At 38.1% G+C, this 27,411-nt stretch overlaps 1 protein-coding gene across 2 annotated transcripts in view; it reads left to right on the top strand.

Annotated features, from left to right (window-relative positions):
• ADCY7 (adenylate cyclase 7) overlaps positions 1 to 27,411 on the top strand; it is a 2,777,509-nt gene that overhangs the window by 2,579,934 nt on the left and 170,164 nt on the right. The gene's annotated exons all lie outside the window — the stretch shown is intronic.

The raw sequence follows: 27,411 nt of genomic DNA, 5'->3' as shown, positions 1-27,411 counted from the left end.
ATTAAACATCAATTTCATTGTAAAATGTATAAAGTTCATTTTAACATTGTTTGACTTCACCATATGTAGTGTCTGCAATAGCAGTGAATGTATTAAATGATTTTGTGTCCTGCTGTTACATGACTCAGATCCATTAAAAAAAAAATAGGTTGGATTGATATAAACTCTAGATGTGAAGTTGTTCTATCTCGCAGTTTTGTTCTTACACGTGGATTCGGAGCCAATCCCTCGGCTTCGAGTTGGCCGCTTTTCAAGCTCAGACTCTCAGAGAAGCTTGAGACCTAGTGTATATCCCATGATGCTCTACTGTAAATCCTCAGATCTAGTTTGCCGCTGCAATGGATCTACAGCTCGTCAGAGGAAGTTCGGGCCAGTGACTTATTTTTTTCAATATTATTAGAAGTTTTTTCTGAATAATAGTATTATATATCATTAAAATTAGAAGTGTTATCTATAGTATTGGGCTATAGCCTGTTTGTTTAGCTCTAGTTAAAAATTTTTGAAGTAGTTCTATTCAGGGCTGATAGGCCTCTCTTATCTGTTTGGGCGTGACAGGGCTCTGTCACTTTTGTGTGTGTGTGTGCTCTCCTTTCTTCTTTGTATAATCTATAGGTATTTACTTATATATATACTTACATATATCCTGTAAGAAGTTAGTTCTTAGTTAAATTAGTGTTGTAGTAATATTTACACAGATATCTGTTTTGTTATTATACTTAAAATTCAGGGACCTGAATTTTTATTGCTAAATATGTCAGAGAAGCAAAAGTCAGGATTCAAAAGGTGTGGGTGCGGTCAAAAGATGTCTGTTACAGACAACCACTCCACCTGCGTGTACTGTTTGGGCTCTGTTCACCTACAAGAGGTGTGCTCTATCTGCCACTCCTTTAGCACCAGGGTTCTCTTGGAAAGGCGCAGGAAGCTGGTAGATAGGGGACTTCTGAAGCCTGATTTTCATGCTACTTTAGACAAAGCTGACCTCTCTTCCAAGGCTTCAAAGGGGTCGAAGTCTTCCAAGGGATCCTCGGAGCCCAAGTCACCGGCTCCAAGTTCCACTACTATGGTTCATGCATCGGCTCCACAGACCTTGGAGCCATGTATCGATCATCTACCTCGGAGCCCAGTTGTGGATCTGATATTGGAGACTCTTCAGTCTCCAATTCTTCAATCGATACCATCTTCGGCTCCTATGACCCATCCCTCGACGCATTCTTTGAGGCTTTCTGATGTGGACCTGGACCGAGTGGTTAAGAGGCTCTTAGAGAACCCGGCCCTGGCCAAAATGCTGTCTGCTTCAAGCCACTTGGCTTCAAAGCCTGAAACCCCAGCCATAATTTCTCCCCCTCCTCCTCCGAAGCCAATCAAGCTCTTGGAGCCAGGGCGGGCAGAACCGATGTTGGTAGAGCCCTCAGAGCCGAGGTTTGATCCCCCTCCCTTGGCTCCATCAACCTTGATCTCCTCTGTTCCAACCGGGGAGTCTCGGGGCTGACAATCCCTCATTGGCCCCTGGGTGGAGAGTCGAACCGATACCTCAGTTCCAACCCTTCCCCTCGGGGCTTCGGCACAGGTGGCTTCGGCTCCGTCCTCTGGATTGGAGTGGGGGGGTCTCGGCTCGGGGAGAGCTGCCGGCCTCTTTCGGAGCCAACAGACTTCTCGGACCGAGATTCTGGTGCCTTCGCTGCCATGAGGAAGGTCATGTCTGCTAAGACCACTACCTCCTCGGATCTGTCTTTCCCTCCCCTTAAAGGGCCTCGTTCTACCTCTTCCCCGCAGGTCCCCACCAAGCAGATCCAGGGCCTCGGATATCCCCATTGGGTGACCCCTCCACTCTAGGGACTTCACCGGACGCACACACCGATGAAGTACCTAGAAAGAGATTGTGCAAGAGGAGGCACTTGGATTCCCCACAGGAATCCCTGACATTGGATACTGACTTGGAGGAATCAGAAGGGTCCCCACAAGCCCCCTCAGAGGATGTCTCATTTGCAGACATTTTGGAGATCTTAAGACAGAGGGGTGATTGGCAGTCCCTTGCCCCTACTGAGGACAAGTCGGTCCTCCTGAAGGCCTTTGGATCTCAACCATCCACCTCCTGGGTTACCCCGCCCTTTGACGAATTGATGGAGCAGGTTGCTCGAAGGGCATGGGAGTCCCCTGACTCAGTGGAACCGGTCCCTCGGAGGCCCAACAAGTTTATTACTTCCCCTACTGACAAGGCTTTTCTTACAAAGGGAGTCCCGGTTGATGCCATGGTGGTGGCGGCAGCCACCAAGAAAGAGATTCGGAAACCTCTTCTTCTGTCCATGCTCCTAATAGGGATTCTAGGAAGATGGACAGGTATGAGAAATGCATATTTAGTTCTGCGGCATTTTCCATGAGGTCACTCAGCTACCTGACACATTTTACCCGCCTTCAACGAGCTCTCCTTAAAGAGCTGGGAGATACTCTCCAGGGTAACACAGCTGATGCAGTTTCTGAGAAGGTGACTGTGCAATTCAACACCCTCAATTCGATAGTAAACCCATCTATGCGACTCATTTCTTATGCTGCCGATGGATCGAGTAGGGCGGCAGGCTCAGCGATAGCTCTTCAGAGACAGTCCTGGATGTGCCTTTGCTCCTTTGCGGAAGTTTTCAAATCTTCCTTTGTCAGTACCCCATTCGATGGGTCCGCCTTATTCGGACCCAAAGTTAAGGAGACAATTACTAGGTGTGAACAAGAAGGAAAGACTCTGTCTGCTGTAGGAGTCTGTTTTTCCGCTCCAACTAGACTGTACCACAAAGGGCAACAAAGTGGAAAAATGTGCTTCCGAAAACCCCAAGGAGCTTTCCAAATCACACCTACTGATACCCCCTCTAAGGGCAGAGGAGGGGGCAGAAATGGAAGACGCCGTCCAAACGGCAGAGGCGGTCTGCAAAACCAGGGCGACAGGGAGCAGTTCTCTGGTAAGCCCTAGCAGCTTTCCTGAAAGAAGCCCGGCTGTCCTTCTCTGGAGGCAGTCGGGGGTCGCTTGGCTTTATACCCAAATGCCTGGCTAAACATTACAACAGATTCTTTGGTAAAAAGCATCATTGCCAGAGGTTACTACATTCCCTTTACAAAAATCCCCCCCTATGTATACAAGGATTCCAGACGTTCCACCCAGTCTGAGAAAGCTAGCAGCCATAGAAATCCGAAAACTGCTAGACAAAAGAGTCATCCAGCCAGTCCCGGCAGACCAAATAGGATCCGGAACTTACTCAAGGTTCTTTTTAGTTCCAAAGAAAACCGGGGACTGGAGGCCCATACTGGACCTCAGCAAACTCAACACCTTCATCAAGAAGGAAAAGTTCCAGATGGTCACGCTTCAATCGATTCTTCCGTTCTTAGCAACGGGTGATTGGATGTGCTCTATAGATCTCAAGGATGCGTACTACCACATCAAAATGGACAGATCATCCAGAAATCACCTGCATTTCCAGCTGGGGGCCTGTCATTACCAGTTCAGAGCCCTGCCCTTTGGTCTCACCACAGCCCCCAGGGTTTTCACCAAATGTATGGCAGTGGTCACGGCTCACCTGAGACATTTGGGATTCTGGGTGTTTCCATATCTGGATGACTGGCTCCTCACCGGCACCTCCAGGCATCAACTAATCCAAGCAAGAGACTACACCATAAGCCTTTGTCCCCAGTTGGGCATAACCTTAAACTTAGAAAAATCTGCGTTATCGCCCTCGCAGCATATTACATTTATAGGAGCAGAACTGGACACCGTCAGTTCAAGGATCAGGTTGCCTCAAGCAAGAATCGTATCTCTAAAAAGTCAATTATCCAGTCTGTTGGTCCAAAACAAAGCTCCTGCATCCCAGATACTGCAGCTGTTGGGCACAATGGCAGCTACACAGATAGCAGTCCCATTAGGGCGCATGCACATGTGTATACTCCAGTGGCTACTCTTTGCACAGTGGTCTTACCAATGACTGCCCATGTCACACGAGATCCGGTTAACGAATCTTTGCAAGAAGGATCTCAATTGGTGGTTGAACAGCGACCAAGTGATAATCGGACATCCCTTTGTTCTTCCCCAACCCACAGCCACAGTGACCACGGATGCTTCCCTGATAGGGTGGGGGGGGCTATTTCAGGGAAAGACTGTCCAAGGCACGTGGTCAAACATGGAATCACATTTGCATATAAATGTCCTAGAGCTGAGAGCGGTGTTCCTGGTGTTGCAACACTTTCACGGCTCTCTTCCTCCAGGTACAATTGCTATTCAGACAGACAACATGTCAGTAGTCTGGTACATCAACAAGCAAGCGGGAACCAGATCATATCCCTTATGCCGAGAGGCCCTAAGAATTTGGCAATGGGCTGTATCCATTCGATGCTTTCTGATAGCAATGCACATCCTGGGGTCATCCAACGTGATAGCGGACAAGCTAAGCAGGGCCATGCTGTTGCCTCACGAGTGGTCTCTCAAACAACAGGTGGCGGACAAGATTTTCCACAGATGGGGCCAGCCTTGCTGCGACCTATTTGCATCTCCGATGAATGCCAAATGCAGCAGCTACTTTGCCCTTTATCCCCCACTGGGGAGCAACCCGAGAGATGCGCTCGTACACAATTGGCCCCCGGGTCTCCTATATGCCTTCCCGCCAATTCCCCTAATTCCCAAATTCATACAGAAAGCCAAAAGTCTGGGAAGGACTGTGATTTTGATAGCCCCATCTTGGCATCGGCAGATTTGGTTCCCCTTCCTGCAGAAGTATCAAGTGGAAGAACCATGGATCCTGGACCCAGTGCCAGATGATCTGACTCATTCGTCAGGAGTTCTTCATCCCTCCTTCATCTCCCTAAAACTGACAGCTTGGCTGCTCCAATTCCCATATTAGCCAGGTCTCAAGATTTGTCTCCCGCGGTCCAACATATTATAGTTTCCTCTCATAAACTGTCTACCAGGAAGCTATATAATAGCAAATGGAAACAATTTATTCACTGGGCTTCTCATCATGACATTGACCCTTATGTGGCACCTATTCATACCATCTTAGAGTTCTTGTCTTCCTTGTTCCATGATGGCACAGCAGCTACCACCATTAGAGTTCAATTGGCAGCTATTTCCAATTTCCATGTAGGGTTTAACGGGTCTAACATCATGTCCCATAGACTATGTAAGGCATTCTTAAAAGGGACCCACCATCTCAGACCACCTATCAGACACCCTGTCTCTCCCTGGAATTTGAATCTGGTTTTATCCCAATTGATGCTCGCTCCCTTCGAACATGCCTCATCATGTCACTTAAAGTTTCTGTCTTGGAAAACTATATTTATGGTAGTCATTACATCTGCACATAGGGTCTCCGAACTCCAGGCCTTGTCCTCCAAGCCCCCATATTTGATTTTTCACCCTTATAGGGTCTCCCTCAGGACTAACCCTACCTTCCTTCCCAAGGTCTGTTCAGAGACTAACTTAAATCAGTCCATTGAGCTTCCAACCTTCTTTAGACACCATACCAACAGACTGGAATATATGTTACACAAGCTGGATGTACACAGACAATTGAGATTCTACCTGGATAGGACGAAGGATTTCAGACAATCTGATCAACTCTCTGTCTCTTACGCAGAGAGTAAGAAAGGTTTTGCAGTATCAAAAATCACATTATCCAAGTGGCTTTCTGACTGCATTAAATTAATTTATTCCTCCACTAATCAACCATTAACAACTAACGTTCAAGCCCATTCTACCCGGGCTGTTTTTACGTCATTAGCTCATGCAGCTCGTTTGCCCTTGGATACCATCTGTGCAGCCGCCACTTGGTCAAAACCTCACATGTTTATCACTCATTACAAACTGGACAGGCCCTCCAAGGACAGGGCTTCCTTTGGTTCCACTGTGCTCAGGAATGCTCTCCCGTGAGCCACCCAGGATTAAGGTGTTTGAGACGCTACCCACGTGTAAGAACAAAACAGCAAGATAGAACCACTTCATATAAAGAAGTTATGTCCTTACCATAACGTTCCATGTGAGTTGTTCATCTTGCCTTTTTTTTGTTACATTCCTGCCCACCTTCCCCCTCCGGTTGAGAAAGATGGTTGCCTTGGTGGATTGGTCGACTTTTGTCAGCCTGTCTTCTGGAACAGACTGTTTCTTCCTTCTGCAAACTTATAGCTACCTAGATAAGTAGGCACTATAGTTTTATTTCTTCCTGTAGGCTGTCTTGGTTGCAGCATACTAGATCTGGGGATTTACAGTAGAGCATCATGGGATATACACTAGGTCTCGAGCTTCTCTGAGAGTCTGAGCCTGAAAAGCGTCCGACTCGTAGCCGAGGGATCAGCTCCGAACCCACGTGTAAGAACAAAAAGGTGAGATGAACAACTCGCATGGAATGTTATGGTAAGGACATAACTTCTTTTTCTTAGGTTCTCATTCCTGGCATATTCTATAATATGTATTATTGTTAAAGATTTGATTACATCTTTTTGGTGGTAACATTATTGCAAAAGCACTTGATTTTATACCTCTTAACCTCCAGATGAGAGATTCAGGGACAGATGACCTTAAAACCAGGGACACATAATTAACATAATATATGTATATTCAAATAAGCACATTAGTTGGCACACCCACACATGTTCAAGCACACAAAGACATTGCATCATTTTAGATCATTTATTTATCAAAAAGAGTTATATACTTACAAAGACACACTCATATGGGATTATTCATATTTTCAGAGAACTGTATGAAATTCATCTAATACACACTCACTCACCCTCACACCCAAGAGAGTTCCAGTTTTATTTAGACAGGTGCTTAAACATTTGCAAATACATACTTAATATGAAAGTAGTACACACAGTAAGGCAATTCACATTTAGACTATTGGCTACAGCTCGACACATGTCATTTCCCCCGCTGTTATGTCAAACTAAATTGGATATTCAGATTCGGCCTCTCGGCAGGTGGAGTATATTTCTGCAGCTGATGCTGTGACATGTTCTTTGTTGTAACCAGCTGTTGCATGTCCTGCTGCTTCCGGCATGTTATTCGGCTGTTTCCTGCTACAGCACTCAGTGTCCTCGTTCATCTTTATTGCTAGTAAAGAATTTAATATTTTTGGACCAAGTGACCGTCTGAGTTCAGTTCTGATTTTGTAAGCCATGCTAAATGTTTTTTTCTGTTTCAGTCTTAGAGTGTGGCAAACAGAGGGCAGTTTGCATTAGTTTTTGGAAGGTTGGCAGATTTATTGCAGGGCTACCAAATACCATGGGACCCGTACTTTAGGAAATTAAATGTGTCTGATCCATATGACCACTCAGTGATCTGATACATTGAAAATTTGTCAGTCAGTTTGCAGTGCTCCACTCATGAATTGCAAAAACTGAGACGAGTGCCAATATCTGTAACAGTGTTGGAAGAAAGCTGTAGTTTCATAGCTGGATCTAAAATGATTGCCATCTTCGATCAAATGCGCTTGCCATGTTCTGCAGCAGAGGATGTCTGGTAGGGAATTTTTTTTTTTCATTTTGAATAGGACTGCAAAGTAAAACTGCTTGGTTGTCATGAAAAGTTGTTTTTGTTCTATTATTGTAGCCCTGATGGTGTCCATATTTTCATCCAAATAGGTTTCCGCATCCGGACCAATACAGATTTCATAGTCTTACATGATGTTCTCTTGCAGTTTAAGAAGTGAATCGATAGTAATTACACTGTCCAGAAACTACAGTTTGAGTATCCTACTAGCATGTGCATATAGTACCTTCTGCATATCTTTATGCAAGGTGAGCAGTTTACTTTCCATGCCGTGCAGGAACAGGAAAGCCACCTTTAATGTCATGGCTGTGTAGTGTCTCAGCTATGAGCTGCAGTCTAACAGACCATTATTCATAGGACATGTCAAGGCGAGCCACAAGGCAAGCATTCTTTTGATGAGTTTTGTCAAACTTACCCATCAGACTACCTGTTAATTTTGAAAGATTTAATCTCCATAAATAGTGCAAATTCTTTAAAATTCTGCTGACGCTGTGCACTGTTGGAAAAGTGACAGTAAATGTCGGATATTAATTTCTCCACAGGTACAGCCATTGCCTTTATACCTGATTTAATGCATAAACCTGCAATGTGGCATAAGCAGCCCACATTGAAAATATGGGGGTTAAGTCCTTTTAGTGTGCATAGCACAGAAATCCATTTAACAATCATAGATGCAGCGTTGTCCAAAGAATAAGCCACCATGTTGCTCAGAGGAACGTCAAACTTGCTCAGAGTCACCATTACACAGTCATAAATGGCTTGGCCAGTTCAACTGACACAAGCAGACATGTTGAATTCAACAACATTTTTACCACTACCATGGTAAAAAAATTACAAGCAGTTTATAATCCCCCATCTCTGTACTCTGATCAAAGTACAAACAGTATGACAAGTTTTGATACACTTTTGAAATATCCCACTGATAGTTTGGCTGCATTACATCCCTTACAATGCAAGCAGCCTTTGTTAGTCCACAGGTCTTTTTTTCACCACCTCTGTATCCCTACAGTACTCCTTCATGTACTTCAAGAAATGGTCATAAAGGGCAAGTTCCAAAACAAAACTGGAAAGCAGAACCAAGCTGGATAAAAACGGCACGGACTGTTTTATTCAAGGTAAGCGCTTTCAGCTAAGCAAATGCCCAGCCTTCATCAGACAAAAGTCACTCCACACAGCTCTATTTTTATATAAAAAAGTAGTTTACATTCATTAATCATTAATAAACCAATCACTGTCATGAATCAATTTAAAATGGTTACACCTATAATCATCATATTATAAAACCTTCCTTTCTTAATCTTAATGAATGTAATGTTAGAGTCATGAAACCAGATAAGGGTGGGGGTCTGGTTTTCATGGACGAATACGTGTATGAAAACAAAATGCTCATGCATTTACAATCTGATACATATTTGAGATCCAGTCTTAATGAAGTGCATGTAGCCTATAAGAAAATCAGGGGAGTGTTGGATGATCTCTTTCTAGAGGGTAGTATTGATTGTAACACCTTTCACTATTTGTCCATGCCAGCACCAAAGGTTCCTACCATTTTTGGCACACCCAAAATTCACAAAAATCTAATTGATCCCCCTTTAAGGCCCATAGTGGACGGACGGGGTTCTATTACTTATGCTTGTGCCAAGTATATTGATGGTATCCTTAAACCATATATCCAGGGGGGAACCTCATATCTGTAAAGATTCCTGGGATTTTTTGGAGAATTTTAATAAAATTGAATACCATTCGGATGTGATCTTTTTGGTGGTAGATGTTAAAGATCTTTATACAGTTATACCTCACCAATTAGGTATTGACTGGACAAGAAATTTCATGTTAGCTAAAAAAGCCACCAATATACAGATGTACCTAGTGGAAACTCTACTAGATGTAGTGTTATCAAACAACTTTCTGGTTTTTAAAGACCAGTTTTTTCTCCAAAATATAGGAATTGCCATGAGGTCACCCTGTGGGTATAGTTTTGCTAATAGCGTTATGGCGTTTTGGGAACGTAACTGGCTGTTCAATAGTGAACTGTACCAACAACATGTCACTTGGTATACTAGATACCAAGATGACATGTGTTTTATCTGGAAGGGCCCCCAAAATCTTATCCCTGAGTTTATTGACAATATTTCTGGAATGACTGACTTTTTAGAATTTACGTATTCCATAGGAGTTGATGAAATGAACTTTTTGGATGTTAAAATCTGTAAGGACAAAACTAATAATAAATTTAAGTCTTTAATTTACAGAAAGCCAACCCATTCAAATAGTTATCTCCATTTTTCTAGTTGTCACCCCTTCCATCAAAAAAGGAGTGTAGTGAAGGGGCAATTTATCAAGGCTGCCAGAATGATCTCAGATGACACTGATTTCATTGAGGAATGTGACAATATCAGTAAAATGCATCTGAGTAGAGGGTATCCTGACAGTCTTATTGTGGGGACATTGCAGGAAGTTCAGGGCAAAAGGACCACTGGGCATTTTAAGCCTTTGTTGGGTGGAGGTTTGATGGGTAGAGCTAATAATGACATCATGAATACGGATTCCCCTGTTCACCCTAGAATTAACTTTTTGTTCACATACAGTGTGGACTTTAAATTTATAAGGGAAGTAGTGGCTAAGAATTGGAGCATCATACTAGAAGACAGAGCTCTAGTTAAGGTTTTGGGTACATTTCCAAAATACACATATCGAAGGGGTATTAACCTCAAAAACCTTGTTGAAATGGTCGTAGATAAACCATAAGATAAAATAAAGGGTATGCGAAAATGTGGTATGTGCCCACAATGTAAATTTATTCACAATGATAAGAAAGTGTACATTAACAGGAAAAATTATTTTATCAAGGGTAATTACAACTGTGATACACAGGGAGTAATATATGTAGCTTTATGTGAGAAATGTCCTTCCTTCTATATAGGCAAAACAGAGAGAAAAATAAAGAAAAGAATTTATGAACACCTGTATGCCATAGGTAGGAAGGACCTCACAAATGCACTTGCTAGGCACATTTTATATTTCCCGGATCATTGTTTTGTATTTTGTGTGTTGCACCAGGTTAGAAATAATATAAGAGGAGGACCCTGGCAGTTGTATCTGGAAGAGCAAGAGTTATTTTGGCAAATTAGAACATGTGCTCATCTCCCCCCAGGGTTAAATGATTTTGCATCCATAAAGTGTGTGCTTAAACTTAAAGCTCTTCTTAGGTAAATGCTATTTGGCAATTTGTATAGCATTTTATAGCAACTTTAATGTGAGACAGCTTCTCTTTGAATAATATATTTAATTATTTTACTATCCTTAAGCATTCAGTTTTTTATGCTATTGAGTGTTTTTAATGTAGCTTGTAACTTTGTTGTATTATATACACTTTATATCTGTTTTTTGTATGAATAGGTGCTTCTTGAGTAAACATTTGTTTGACACTGACTAAAAAGATTAAGAAAGGAAGGTTTTATAATATGATGATTATAGGTGTAACCATTTTAAATTGATTCATGACAGTGATTGGTTTATTAACGATTAATGAATGTGAACTACTTTTTTATATAAAAATAGAGCTGTGTGGAGTGACTTTTGTCTGATGAAGGCTGGGCATTTGCTTAGCTGAAAGCGCTTACCTTGAATAAAACAGTCCGTGCCGTTTTTATCCAGCTTGGTTCTGCTTTCCAGTTTTGTTTTGGTTTTTGTTTTAAACAGTTTGAGTGCATAAAGGGCAAGTTACTTTCAGCAAGAAGACTTATAAAGGCTACTTCACCTCCAGTACTTTACAGTTGGTTTCTTGAGTGGCAAAAATTTCTGTCACCTTCCTTCCAGTCGAATGTTTTGTGCTCATCTTGTGCTTTTCAATATCCATGCATAACCCTAGATCATTCTTCCCTTTGTCCATCATTAATATTGGTAGCACATGTCTTGCAAAAGGCGTGTCTTGGACCACACCTAGTTTCGACTACCCAGTCTATATGACTTTCCAGCGACTTTGGAATGTACTCATTTGCTTCTTCTCAGAGGCAACATCTTTGGAGAAAAGAGAGACTAATTAGAAAAGCTTCATGGTAATTCACAAGTGTACTGTGAAGTATACTTACAGTAAAATGAAGCTTGTATGATGCCAAACAGTAATCAAAAAGTTTTACCCTTTTGAGTTACTGCACTACAACTATGTAAGAAAACTGGTTTTGCACCCCCTTCCATTATCACGTATACCATGCTGTTGTGTGATTCAGCCATTACTTTGCTTCTGAAGAAAATAATTGTAATGATTCAGATAAAGGATGTGAAACCGAGCAGGAAATTTCTGTAAACGTGTGTAACTCCATAAGACGATTTAATACATACTAACATAAATGGGCATAACATATGAATGAGCATTATTTCAAATAATTTATAACCCATCCTTAAAAGCTCATTATTGCAAATGTTTCTTAATGTATCCAAGAAAAATTTCATTTTTCAAATGATTCATAACGTATTCTAAAAAATGTTCATTATTGTAAATGATTCATAGTGCATCCAAGAAAAAGTTCATGCAAAGGAACATATTGCAAAACTGACAGATTATGGATATTATACCACACAGTTGTGGATTAATCATTGTTTAGCCAAATATTTTCAGAAAAATATAAAGCGTGTGACGATAAGTGACTGCAAAGTAAACATGAATGATTAGGGTAGACCATGGTAATGAGAAAATCTGACCATTCTGAGGAAGTCTGAGCGCTTGATATGCAGTACATCCTCATACCTTAAATTGCCATATTCAGATGACTGGCAACAAAGGCAATGGCATTTTTGGGGCACAAAAAGCCAAAATCACAGAGGGTCACATTTTTTCAGTTTTACTCTTAAATTGAGGGTAGTAGAAAAGGCTTTGCAGAAAAATGCATTTTCTGAAGGATGTATCAATACAAGTATTTACTCTTGTGCACTAACATAAGGTACAACTGCAATCACTTCCAAAAATACTCGTGGACGTATCATTACACTAAAACCTATATATATATATATATATATATATATATATATATCTATATATACACATATGCACACACATATCCATAGTACATATATGCCTAAGACGTGTATATGCATATGTTTATAATATACATGCTACAAAAGTAAAAGCAAACAAATGGCAATTAGCATTACCACATTCCCATGGCACCATAGCTACCACCTCTAATGTCTAAGCAAAACGCACCGCACAGTGACGATAGCATTACCACGTTCCCATGGCACCATAGCTACCACCTCTAATGTCCAAGCAAAACGCACTGCACAGTGACGACTCCCAGAGTTATACAATTTGGTAGACTCAAAATATTCATTAACTTTATAGAAAAAAAACGCAACTGTAACTAATATTTTTGAGACTGCGATTGTGTGAAAATAAACAACTGAAATGGAGCAAGTTTATAGACATATAGTCTCAAACCTGGAAGGGAATGCATTTCCACCACAGAAAACAAAAGACTGAACATTGTTACTGACAAAGAAATAAAGAAAAGAATACGCGGTGTTCAAAGTAAAAGTAAGAAATGCCTCAGACATTTCCTCATTAAATGTTCATAAATCAACAAGCAGTGCAAACAAAAAAGCTGGTTTTCTACATTTCAAATCTTTTAAACAGAATAGAAGTACACCCAATATCTATAATTCCTGCACACTTTCCCCAAAACATTCAAAAAGGTAAAAAAAATAAATAAATTAGTTTTGAAACTGACCCCACTTGAAGCAAATTGTATAAATCTGCAAATCCCACAGCAAATACAGAAAACTAGTTCCAGGACTACAGCTTTATTAACAAATGCATTACTCGAAACATAGTAGCAAATGGATAAGACCAAAAATATGAAAAAATAAATCTGGACATTCTGGACAGTATGAAATATACCTCTTAACCTTGTGGTTGGGGGGCAGGGAATAATGGTCTAAACAAAGAGAGACAGATTTTAAATATTGCTCTTATAAGTTTAGAAAAATGCTAGTGACATGCTAGTGACATGCATTTTCTGAAGGATATCAAAGTTTTAAACTCAAATGTCTGTCATCATTCACTGACGTCATTCAGTGATTTGCTAAAAAAAAACACATTTTATGAGGAGCAAACCAAAAATATAAGGTATCTGGAGATGGTTGCATATACCTCTCAACCTGTTAGCACAACAAATCTGGGCAAATCATAAAATGGTGGGGGGGGGGGGCAAAGGCCCAAACATAGGGACAGATTTTAAATATTGCTGTATAAACTTGCAAAAATGCTAGAATAACAAGATATGTGGTAGCATGCATTTTCTGAAGGAAATGCAAGTCTGAACATCAGATGTCTCTCATTATTTAGTGACGTCAGTGATTTGCCAGAAAACACCACATTTTATGAAAATCTGGACAAAGTATGAAATAATGAGGGATCAAAGGCCCAATCATGGGCACATATTTTAAATATTAATCAGACAAACTTGGAAAAATGATACAGTGATAGGATATGTGTTAACATGCATTTTCGGAAGGATATGCAAGTCAGAAACTCAGATGTCTCTCATTATTTAGGACAGATTTTAAATATTGCTCCTATAAACTTACAAAAATGCTAGAATAACATATATATGTGTTCGAATGTATTTTCTGAAAGATATCAAAGTCTGAAGCCCAAATGTCTGTCAATATTTAATGACTGCAGTCCTCAGCATTTGCCCAAAAGCACAAATGTCAGCAAACTTAATGGTTGAACTACTGAAGTTCAGCAATCAGCAGGAATGAAGAATTAATTAAAATAAAAAAATAAAAAAGACCAAGAACAGAGAGCAAGCCTGAGACCTAATGTGCTAAAATATGCATGAATAGCCGTAGTTTCAAATCCAGTGCAAAGTAATTTGCGACGGCTCACTTCCAAAGTCCAAAATAAACAAAAACAGTCTCACTCGGGTTTCAGTAGAAACTGCAGTATGAATCCTTCCTTTAGAGCTTCTCGAGTCCTCCTCTGTCATTCTTGGAATTCAGTTCCCGCTCACTCTTCATATCAAAGTAACTGGCAAGGCTGCATCCAGCCCTGCTTATATGCGGGTTGAGAGAACCTAATTGAAGACCAAAAACAAATCAGGTGCACTCTTCTGCATGTAAAGAATAATTAAGAAATTGGCCAGCTGCATGCAAATGAGATGCAGTAATGCAACACTCTGGCTAAGAAATCTACAGCTAGAACAGAGATTACTTTTCTGCAAATAAGGGGGGTGCACTCAAATTAGGCAGTTATGTAATTAAGCTTATTTAAGTTTAAAAATGGGTTCTCTTGTGAAATTCAGGATGGTTGAGAGCTATGCTTGATTTCCACGATTCTTTTTGAATATAACTCTACTTGCATGAAAGTTATCAACCTCCACATCTTGTCTTACTGGTTTTAGACAATATCCTTGTTCTGCATTTGTTTCCACCTGAAACTATCTTAATGGATATTCATAGAAGGAAAATGTGCTTGATAAATGGTAAAAACATGAACACAATTATCTGTTTTGTTTAGGTAAGGCTGTAATAAGTATACAGTATCCTAGTAATTTCTGAAGTTACTTTTAAGATGATTTGTAGTAAGTTGTGAAAAGAAAACAAAATGTTAAAGTTAGAAAATGGGTAAAAAATAGCAGCTTAAGTTCAGTCCAAAAAGTGACTAAAGCCATGAGAAATAATGCTGATCCGGAGGGATGCAGCGTCAGTAACAAATGAGAAAAGAGCCTACAGACAGGTCTGTCAGGTGACTTGACAGCAGCAGAGGCACTCAGAAATTCAAGGATATAATTGGTATGTTAGTCAAGAAAAGCTGGTTTTATTTGCAGATGATATTATTTTATACCTGACAAAACCAGCAAGAGACATTACAGTGTTGTGAAACATTCTGAGACACTTTCAGATCTTTTCGGGATACCAAATTAATGAAGCTAAAACAAAGACAATATCTGTAAATTATGTACACACGCACAAATTGTTTCAGCAATATCCATATTTATGGGGACATGATAAAATGAAGTACTTAGGAGTATGGGTTAAAAAAGTATTCTGGTGTGGCAGCTAAGGGTATGTGGGAAGAGATTAAACAAAAGGTAATACAAAAACTGAGAAATTGGAAGCTCTGTCATATAGATATAGATAGCAAGATACAAGCAGTTAAAATGTTTTTAGTCCCTTTAGTTTTATACACAGATATGACATATTTTTATCAACTAGGGGGAAGTTGTGGATAGCAATTAATAAAGAGCAGCAAGTGTCAAGTGGGATAAGCTGATTCTTCCAATAGAACAAGGCAGTTTGGGATAACCAGATCTGAAGGGGCATTTCAGAGCTACACAGTTAATTCTGCTATACATAGCACAAGAATAAACCTGTTATTCAAAGTGGAAAGGGATGATGACAAATGGGGGGAAGCTCAAGAATCAAGGAGAGACTGGGATTTTGGATGCAGATCCTTAAGCAGAATAACAATAAGCATGCAGAATATTATATTTATAAAGCAGCAGAAACTATTCTAAGAACTAAGCCAACACAGGAATGGAGAATGGAGATTCTGCCGATAGGGATGACTGCAACTAGGTGTACAGACAATAGGCAAGAGGGGACTGGAATTTATTGGAGAAAACTGGTAAAAGAAACAAGGTATTGGGAGCAAATAATTGGAGAGTGAAAGGCAGTAAAATGGTAAGCAGCCAAGAATTTATTTGGACTGCAAGACAGAGATTTGCCTTCCCTATCAAAGATTGATAGAGTATAAGCAAAGAGTAAGAAATAAGGGGATCCTGAGTGAAAGACCAGCACTGGCAGAGTTTTAGTAGAGTTTAGAAAAGAAGCTGCTATTAAAGGAATACTTAGTAGAGCATACAAAATATAGCATGATAACTATAAGAATCAGTCAGCGGAGGTTATAAAAAGAGAGAGTGAACAAGCAATTCACAAAAAAACAATGTGGGGGGATGTATGTATGTCTCCCAAACATACAACAAAGCCTAGAAGACTTAGGATCCTTGATTAAAAGTCTTTATATAAGTATTTTTATACCCCAAGTAGACTACAAATAATTTTCCCTGACGTGACAGCAAATGATGGAGGTGTGATGGGGAAGAAAGAGGTAAATGGGAACATATCTTCTGGCAGTGTAATGAGTTGGCAGACTTTAAAGATTCCCTGCAGACTGCTCTGTCAGGAATACTGGATAAGAAAATTGGTCTAACTAAGGAAATTATTTTTTGAGCTATAATACTATCCTAGGCAATTCCAATTCTGTAAGGCCTTGCTGAGTCTAATTATGGTGGCTGCCAAAAAAGCAATTACTAGAAAATGGAAATCAGTCTAAACCAACTTTAAGAGAAGTAGTAAATATAGTAACAGAGATAAAACAACTGGAACTGGGATCTTTAGAAAAGGGTGGGAATTATGAGAACAATACATGCAGAGGAGTAATGAGGTTTAAAAGAAAGCAGAATATGAATGAGGTATGTAATGTTTGACAATGACTGGATAGATTATAAGTGATGCATAATGTTTGCAAAGACAATTATGTCAACATGGGTTGTGATGTATAATGTTTGCAATGACAATTATGTCAACATGGGTTGTGATGTATAATGCTTGCAACTAAAATTGTTATTATGGTTTGTTTTCATTCATATAAAGGTATGATTGCCTATATCATATGTGATAGTTTAAAAAGTTTCTTGTTTAAAAAAAAAAAACAAAATCTTTTTAAATAAACGATTGATAGTTTCACTACAAAATAAACCTATGACCATTAAAAGTGCCTCACACTTCCTAAGTAACCATTCCCCAATGCAGACTCAAAAATATTATTTATGCAGCCTGACGCATCACATTTAATTTGCAAATAGTCCTATTTTTGATTCATGTTTTTTAATGTATTTTAATTATTTTCTCTAGCTTTTTGCAGCTAAGTTACCTGTTTTCTCTTTATCCCTAATTAACCAATCAAATGACTTAATTAGTCCAAATGTTACTTATGTTTTCCTCAGAAGAATTTGAGAATTACTAATAACACATCACCAAACTCATGCAGGAAAAAAAAAGAGGGTCAGAATGGAGGGATGAAAAGTCAGCAAACAAAGGAGAGTATGTAGATATTCTAGAGCCTTCCACAGGAAACGAGTATAAAGATTCACTTGAAGCTGGACGGCAAGAGAAGGAACAGGAAACTGTGGAAACTCAGACACAACTAATGTTGAGGAGTGATAGGCCAGTGAATTCTCATGTGACAGACCAACGGATGGCATAGGATGAAATTGAAGAGAATATGCCACAGAAAGATACAATAGAACTTTCTGTAGAATGCTCACAGGAAATGGAAAACAAAAACTGTGCCCTCAGTTTAGAAGAAAACAAGCTAAGAGAAGAGTTGCTTGACTTAATAGAGAGAGAGAGATATTAAGATCAATGAAAGAAATAGACTGCAGAAGGTCAATAAAACCCAAAAAGTCAGAAGTTTGATAAAACAAATGAACACAGTAATTGGGACTGTCCATAGAGATCCATGTGATATAACAGAAGTAAACAGGATATATTACTGTGCAGCTAAATTAATAACTGATAAAGTTCTACCGCAAGAACACAGAGTAGCGAGGGAAAAGAGGGGGCGAAAGCGAATACCATCATGGAAATATCAAACGGAGAAATTTGTAAAGCAATTAACACAAGAAGTGTCACTGTTAGACGAGTATAGAAGAGGGAACAGATCAGTGAAAATACTTAGAAAGATGGATGTGATAAAAGCAATGCGTAGTATTAGAACAGATCAGGATCTATCATGCACTATTGCAAATAAGCTAAAAAATCTGAGCACAAACAGAAAAACTTAGAAGATACGCAGATAAATATAAAGGAAGAGTACAAAATAAGCAATTTATTTATGACCCAAAAATGTTTTATAGATTTCTGGGAAACAAGGTAAAAGGAATTGAAAGACCCCCACATAAGGAAGAAATAGAGGAGAAGTATCTATGAAGATCCTGTGGAACATAACAAAGATGCTAAATGAATAGAAAAAGTAAAAGAAAGAATAAGAAGTTAAAAGGTGCAGGATATGAAATGGGATGAGGTTAACAGCCAGAGAGATTGAAACAAATTTAAGAAAAGCCTCAAATTGGAAAACCCCAGGCCCAGGTGCAGTACCCAACTTTTAGTTAAAAGTATTAACATCTTTACATGAAGATTTAGCCATGAGTAAGAGCTATTTATATGCACACCCCGAACAGACACCGACCTGGCTAACAACAGGAAAAACAATGCTCCTACTTGAGTGAATCTGAAAGCTACCCTAAATGTTATAGACCAATAACTTGCCTTCCAACGACGTATAAACTATACATCAGAATCGATGCCGGCAGAGTCTGTACTCATTTAAAAGAAAACTCAATTATGGCAATAGAACAAAAGGGCAATAAAAGTGTCATATGGAACAAAGGGATTATTTGCTGTTAAATAAAGTCCTAGTGGAGAACTGTAAAAAGGGGAAGAAGTTAAGTATGTCATGGATTGACTACAAAAAAGCATTTTATAGTATTCATGGATAAAAGCATGGTTAAAAATGTATAAGATACACCTTACACTGATCAGTTACATTACAGTGACAAATCACTTTGCAATTAAGCCATGATAAAGGAATAATTATTATTCCAGGGGTAAAAATTGAAAGGTGGATATTCCAGGGTGACTCTCTGTCAGTGCTGCTATTCTGCCTTGCCCTTAACTCTTTAAGCTGTCTACTTAACAGCTTAGGCCATGAATATAATTTGGCTTCTAGAAAACAACAAGTGTAAAGACTTCTCATCTTCTCTGTCAGTGATTTAAAACTTTATAGCTCATCAGATGAGGAACTGGAAGTACAACTGCAAGTTGTCAAAACTTTTTCAGATGATATAAGAATGTCATTTGGTCTTGACAAATGTGCAAAAGCAACCTTTAAAGCAGGAAAACTGCAGCAGCAAGAAAACATCAGTTTGGGACAAGAATGTGATATAAAAACTTGAGCAACAGGCATTGTATAAATATTTGGGAACTGATGAAGGATCAACAATAAAACATGAACAAATGTGAATAAAACTTAGTAAGGAGTACTTTAGAAGACTTGAAGTAATCTTGAAAACAGTGTTGACATCTAGGAACAAACTCCAAGCTATAAACCAATTTGCTCTTCCTGTCCTAACTTACAGTTTTGGAGTGACTGGCCCCAAAATGTGTTGGATAGATTAGATAGGAAAACAAGAAGGATGCTTCATGCTCACCAAATGATTTATAAAAATCAGCGCATACCAAAATTATATATCCCCATTCCGAAGGAGGGATGGGCCTCCTTGAAACTGATTACATGTACAGATCTGCAGTTGTGGGACTCCACACATATCTGCTGACCTAACAAGACCCAAATGTAGTGAAAGTTTTGAGATGTGGAGAATAAATGTAAGGTGACTTCTCTGCTTGGGCTAGCAGAAGCATATGGATGTCAAGCAGGAATGGAAATCAAACCATGAGTGGATAAAAAACAGGCAGCAACTGAATGTGCCAAAAACAAAAGAAAGAATATAAGGTGAAGGACCAGATGAAAAGGCAAGAAATGTGGAAAATGCATAAATATAGTTGCAAGTATAGAAAACTTCAGGAAGAACCTCATTTTGATCAGGAACGAACGCAGGAATGGTTAAGGACAGATGAATTCAAACCAAGAGATTTAAGGTTAATATTGATGACACAAGATAGTGGGCTACATACACGTTGCTTTACAAAGTCAATTGAACATGTAGGAGAAACAGACAAATGTAGGTTTTGTAAAACCGAATCAGAAACAGTCACAAACCTCGTTGCTGGTTGTGACATACTAATGGCAGAAGGACTGTATACTGAAAGGCATAATAATGTGGGCGAGACTGTTGCACTGGGGATTGTGCAAACATTATGGTGTTGAAGTGGCTGAAAAACACTGGAAACATGAGCCACAAAGCATCATATAAATGATGAAGTCTACATCACATGGGATCATCCATTGCCAACAGTTCAAAAGATAGATGTTAGAAAACAGGATATAGTGGTCCAAGAAAAGAAGACAAAAGTAATATTGATCATTGAAATCGCCACACTGAGTGACTACATTGTCTTGTGTACAGAGAAGACATAAAGTCGTAAAATATCAGGATCTGCAGGCAGAAATGAGAGCAATGTGGAAGAATGATACCCAGACAGTTCCAATAGTAGTAGGAGCAATGGGTCTTATAAAAGAGTCTACAATCATATTTAGATATGCTACAAATACATGTAACTACATACAAATTGCAGATGGAGTCATTACTAGGCATATTGCAGGTGCTGCGAAGAGCACTTTTGGCTGACATCAAAGAGTGAGACAATACTAATTTCTTGAACTTTAATTGTACTTTGACTTAGAAATGGGGTCCATTCCTGTCAAGGTATTAGAAACCGAAAATATTTGGAGAAATTAAAAAAAGAGAAAAATATTTGGTATAGAAGGTCTAACACAGGTTACATCACAGCATGACGGAACGAGTCCCCAAAGTAAAGAGAAACAGGAAGATCTGGAGACATCTGAAGAAGAACTATGGACAGGCGAAGAAAAAGATGTTTAATATGGTGTAATATCTATGCAAAGGAGAAAGCAAAACTAACCAATACAAAAAGAGCAGCACCGAAGATATTTGAAGAGAAATACAGGCAAAGGAATCCAGACATGGAAAACTTTACAATACAAAAAATAAGAAGACAAAGAGGAAAAGGAGATTAGTAATGGAGAAGTTAAAGAAGTAGAAACTGAAGTTATGGAGCACCTGCAAAGTGAAGGATTCAGTGTAGAAAACCTAATGCAGAAAGCACCACAACAGGATAGAGCAATGGATATCAAAATTAAAGGAAAACTCTGTCCTAGATTTATTTGTAATTTTAGCCTGTTTTCCACAACATGGCTACCAATGGGGCTTTATGTATCAATGTGATCTTGTCCTCAAGCCTCTCTTTCCCATAATACTTTGTATGACTCATGCCAGACATAAGGAAGTAAGTTTGAATTCCCATGCCATTGACATATAATGGGATTTGGGAGGGTCACTTTTATTTTCTTCACTTTCTGTAAAAGGACTGCTTCTTTTCTGTCTTTAATGACAAAAAAAAGCAGCACCAAAGATATTTGAAGAGAAATACAGGCAAAGGAATCCAGACATGGAAAACTTTACAATACAAAAAATACGAAGACAAAGAGGAAAAGGAGATCAGTAATGGAGAAGTTAAAGAAATAGAAACTGAAGTTATGGAGCACCTGCAAGGTGAAGGATAACTCAGAAAACACCACAGCAAGATAGAGCAATGGACATACAAATTAAGGAGAAACCAGTAGAATGGCAAGCAACTGGTCAGTTGCCATATGAAGATATTTTGGATCCTTCCACAGGAAACCAGTCTAAACATTCACTTGAAGCTGGGCAGAAATGGAAGGAACAGGAAACTGTGGTAACTCTGACACAGTCAGTGTTGGAGTGATAGGCCTATGCATTCCCATATGACAGAGTAACGGATGACACAGGATGAAATTGAACAGAATGTGCCCCAAGAAGATGCTATGGAATACCTGCAGGAAATGGAAGACAAAAAATGTGCACTTAGTTTAGAAGAAAATGAGCCAAGAGAAGAGTTGCTTGATTTAATAGAGAGAGACGTATTAAGATCAATGAAAGAAATAGACTGCAGAAGGTCAATAAAAAAAGTTAGAAGTTTGATAAAACAAATGAACACAGTAATTAGGACTTTCCATAGTGATCCATGCAATATAACAGAAGTAAACGGAATATATTAATGTGTAGCTAAATTAACAACAGATAAAATTCTACCACAAGAACAGATGATAGTAAGGGAAAGGAAGGGGAGAAATTGAATACCATCATGGTATTAGAAACCCAAAAGACTTGGATAAATTAAAAAAAGGGAGAAAAAAAATCTGTATGCGAGATCTGCATTTAGAATAAAATTCTATTCGCTATCCTGTAATTTCAGGAAAAATTACTTTTTTGTGAAAATTCACATGTACATACATGTATGATTATCTGGATACATATACAATATGTTAGTTACCCTTAGTCTGAAGACATTGTCAATCTTTGTTGTCTACCACACTCTACATGAATGAAGGTTTTACTATATCTACCAATAACTTTACCAGTGTTGAAATCCTTTTGCAAAACTCATGTTAGTTTTTTTTTCACAAACTGTGGAATAAACATGAAAGCATTGTGTGCAGCTTCCTGACACAAAATAAATGCTTTGATTTGAACTTACTACAAAACACCTAACTAAACCCTGAATCCTCTGATTTTACATAACTTGAATGTTCTACTTGTTCTACTGTAAACACAAAAAATATAGCTTTACATGTTTCAACCATGTAACAGGTTACCCTGATTTACCTGTTTCGATTTTAACTCTAGTTAATAAATAAAAACATGCATTTCTTTCTAGCACAACCCTCTGTTTATATCCACTGTTACTGATGTATTTAAGTTGGCTAGAATCTGAAAAAAATGGTTACAGCACTAGCTTTTTGTCTATATCATGTGCCAAACCATGACAGCTTCTCACTCAGAGCTCCATGAAGTAGGTTAGCATGTAATTACTTTTACACTCCTCTGTAGACATGCCCATCTTGAATTGAAAAATAACTGTTTGATACATTCTCTCTCCATATATATATATATATATATATATATATATATATATATATATATATATACACACACACACACACACACACACATACACACATATAAACAGTTTTGTCCCAGTTGCAACACTGATTAATTAAATCTACTGGTGATTCCAGTTTTCATATGATGTTTGAATTAGAACTACAGCAAAAAAAAAAAAAAAAAAAAAACTCATGAGCAAGGGAATCTGCTGCTACATATTTCCTTCCCTCCTTGGCGGTAATGTTTTAAAAATCTGGTCTGTGACTATGACAAGTGGCATAATCCAATATTCTGATGTTTTTAAGGTCATAAAGCAATATTTGGGTGACTAATCTCAGATGTTCTTATGTATTCTAGCTAAAAAAATGTCATTAAAATCTTGTGTATAACCTGTAACCCGCATGTTGATTTATTTTTTTATTATAGAATGACTGGCCATTAACATTCTAAAATGAGCATGCTGATTGGCCAGCTCAACTAGCGTGCCCATTGTAAATCCGAGAATATACTAATGGAAAAAGGTCCGGTTACCTGGACTTTTTTCCATTGGTATATTCTTTAATTTTAACTTTTTTTTCAACAAAAATAGAAACAAAATTTGTAGTCCAGACTCCGGACATACAAGAGAGACACCATCCAGAAATTACAATGGAAATCAGGTACGTTGTTTAAAACTAAAGACACAAACCTGATTTCCCTTGTATTTCCTCCATTCTGTCTCTCTCCTACCCTAAACTTCCTGAACCTTTTTTTTTTTTTTAATTAAAAAAAAAAAAGAAAGGAAAAGCAGAGCAAGGGAGATCTTTTCTACGTTGCTTACTTTCCCGAGCACTGATGTACTGGGTATGCATGGGAACGCAAGTCCCATACGCATGCACAGTACATCAACACAAGGAAGCAGTATACCACCAGCTGCAGAAGAACAGTAATGCACCATTATACAAAGACATTATTTAAGAAAAGTATTTTTTTCTTAAATAATGTCATTGTATAATAGCAATAACCGACTCCGTGGCTGTGGTATATTGAAATTTACCAATGGTTGGCTTTATTTAATCACTCGGGCTTCACCCTCATGATTAAACCATGCCAACCATGGGTAAATCTTCAATATATAACACAGATGTCATCGGTTATTGCTATATTAACATGTGCTGTCTGCAAAAATCATATTTTACCATAAAATTTGAATATTGTCATTTTTGTCCTCATTGAAAATATAACAAGTTAAAATTAAATGTACAACCAAATGACACCAGCAACATGAATAAATGGCCCATTAGTAGAACTAAATATGAGAACTGTAACAACACAAAAATAAATGGCTGATACATGGCTAGGGTAAAAACTTTATTTTAAATAATCTGGTAAGTGCTTTCGCAAGTGCAATCCTTGCTTCTTTAGACAACACAAAAAACATCCATGAAACATTTAAAACTTTCAAATTAATCAGACCCAATGGGAACACTATTACATCATCATTGCAATGTTGCCACTTGCATTCCTTCTTAAAGGTACATACCAATTCAAGCCAATATCAGGATTACAAAACACGTCTTATTATTCTTTCCGCATTTGTGTTTAAGCAAATATATTTTTCTTAAATGACATCTGTCTTTAAATATATCACTAAGAATATAACTAACTAGAACCATAAATCCAAACATACTCCCTTGCATATTTCCTATCATACATCTAATAATAACATCTAGTTGTCTTAAAATGTGTATATTTCCTATCTAATTCTATGTATTAAAATTCATAATTTAATAACATAATTAGTTACAACCACATAAAATACATGAACTCACTTAATAAAATATATATTTTGTATATGCATCCCCTATCTTAATGTTCAAAATAATAAAATAAACGGCTCTGTTATAATGACATCTAGTTCCAAAAAACAAATCCTTAAAATCAGACTGTACCAAAAAATCAGACTATACAAAAGAATATGAAAAATATATATATATAAAACATCTTTAGTGAAATTGACTACGATGTCAAAAATAGCATGTCTAACTCGTGTAATAAAAGGCTAACAGGCAAAAATATGATACATAATAAAACATAAAAAATAAAATTGAAACTGCCTTAGTAAAACAATAGACATCTAATGATCTAATATACACAACACAAAACAAATATAAAAGCTAAAACAGAAAATGCTCAAACACTATTATATCACCATACCAGCTGTGCCCCCTCTGCCCAGACTGTAAGGTAATTATGCTGCCACCAGTCAGCTACTCTAAGGCTCTTACAAGACTACCCAATTATAGTGAATAAAATTAATACTGATACAAATGGAGTTTAACCAATGCAGCAAGGCTTTCAGGAGCGGCCACAGTTTCACTAAAATAAGCATATGTACTCTTAAGATGTTAAAAGTATTCTCTAAAAGACCAGCCACAACGAAAGGTATAGAAATATTTAATAATAAATAATAAAATAGAAAACGTGAGAATACTGAATATCTATTTACAGTAAACACCAGAGTTTCAATCACAGGAGATATAAAAATAATACAGATGGATAGATTTATACAGATGCAGAAAAACAATATTTAACAAATCTCACTATATTTTCCTGACTGATTAATTAATTACTGTTTCCTAGTTAAACTACTCACTACAGCAATGCAAGATGAGGTGCTGAGCTGCTTAATATAGCTAGGCAAGATGAGGTGTGAGGTTGTGTGAGATATCTGTGTAAGAGCTTTCCTCTCAGGTTCCAAAAAACAAAGTGCTGCTGTGAGAGTTCCATCATATCTCTCACTAATATCTAAATAATCATTTCAGTGATGGTTATAGAATGACATCACATCTGGTCACCTGACTGTGGTACAATACACACCTAGAGCTTTGCTAAGATCTGTTGCAGAATCTGAAAGCTACAAAACAATTTCAAAAACTTCCACCCTTCCAGGCTAGCAATTAGTTCACCCCTAAGGGCAAAACAGTAAGAAGCACTACTCTCCCTGGCACAGGTGGCGCTACCTCATATCAACATACTCTCGCTCTTTGTCGTGATCTCATCTGTAATTTTCCATTGCACATATAAACCCCGCATTCATGACACAACTTGTAATAAAAACAAGAACAAACTACAGTGGCATATTATTTATGTTTCTAACTGCTTCTTCTAAGCAATGTTCCACAGTATTTCTTTGCAATGCAGAACTATGCCTTTAAAACCTGCAACATACTGCTGCTGTATCCATATCTCACAGAATACAAACCTGTTCTCTGATCTAGCTTACCTAGAAATAATTCTGAAATATGGAAATCCATGTTGATAGTTATTCTGGCACTTTTATATTTTTAGTATTTCCCTATTTCTTAACAAAGTAGTAGTATTACAGTAGAATGATTGGTGGATGTTTGGAATAGCCTACCTGAAGATGTGGTGCAGTCAAAATCAGTAAGAATTTTTTAAGAACACTTAGTAAGAAATTTTAAGGCAGTTCTTATAAAGCATGGCATAAAATGATTCTGTTGGTTAGGTATACTATGTAGATTGTCTAACAGATACAAAAATGGCTACGTTAGGTGAATTAATCCATTCTTCCCTCAGCCATACGAAAGTTTCTGAATCTTGATGGATAAAGCAATAGTGGTTATATTTATCAAAGTAGCTTATCTTTATTGTTAAAGAAACTGATGTATGTTGAATGTATTGGATTTCTTCAAAACTCACTAAATCTGTTTTCCTGAAGTGCAGACGTAATACTGTTGTCATTAATCTTTTTTGTGTTACCCCTTAAAATGTAGCAAGCTTTTTGTTGTACACATGGACACCGTTTTGAAGGTGGATTCTGCACTATATACATTTTCTGGTGTTAACTATGGAGGCTTTGTTTTTTTAGTTCTAATGTGTTCGAATTTTCTTGAATGTGTTTGGAGATAACCTCAGGCATTTTAAGGAGTTTTAAAATATTTTTGGTTTACTATCGCACAATGGTAATACTTTAAGAAAACTGTAGCTGTACCATTTACCAGGTGCTTCTTCAAGAGGAACTGTGTCTAAACATAAGGAAGGCAGACATATTTTTGCAGTGGCTGACTTTTAGAAACAGTTGCAGTTACCGTTGACTTCTAACCTAGGATCCCAAGCTTTTAATTTTGCTTATATCTTCCCATAAGCATTTGGGGAAAA

This window comes from Protopterus annectens, chromosome 8.part1, assembly GCF_019279795.1.
Source record: "Protopterus annectens isolate FY-2018-M chromosome 8.part1, PAN1.0, whole genome shotgun sequence".
Lineage (NCBI taxonomy): Eukaryota > Metazoa > Chordata > Ceratodontiformes > Protopteridae > Protopterus > Protopterus annectens.
The sequence above is the reverse complement of the archived record's forward strand: the minus strand, read 5'-3'. Positions and strand labels throughout refer to the sequence as shown.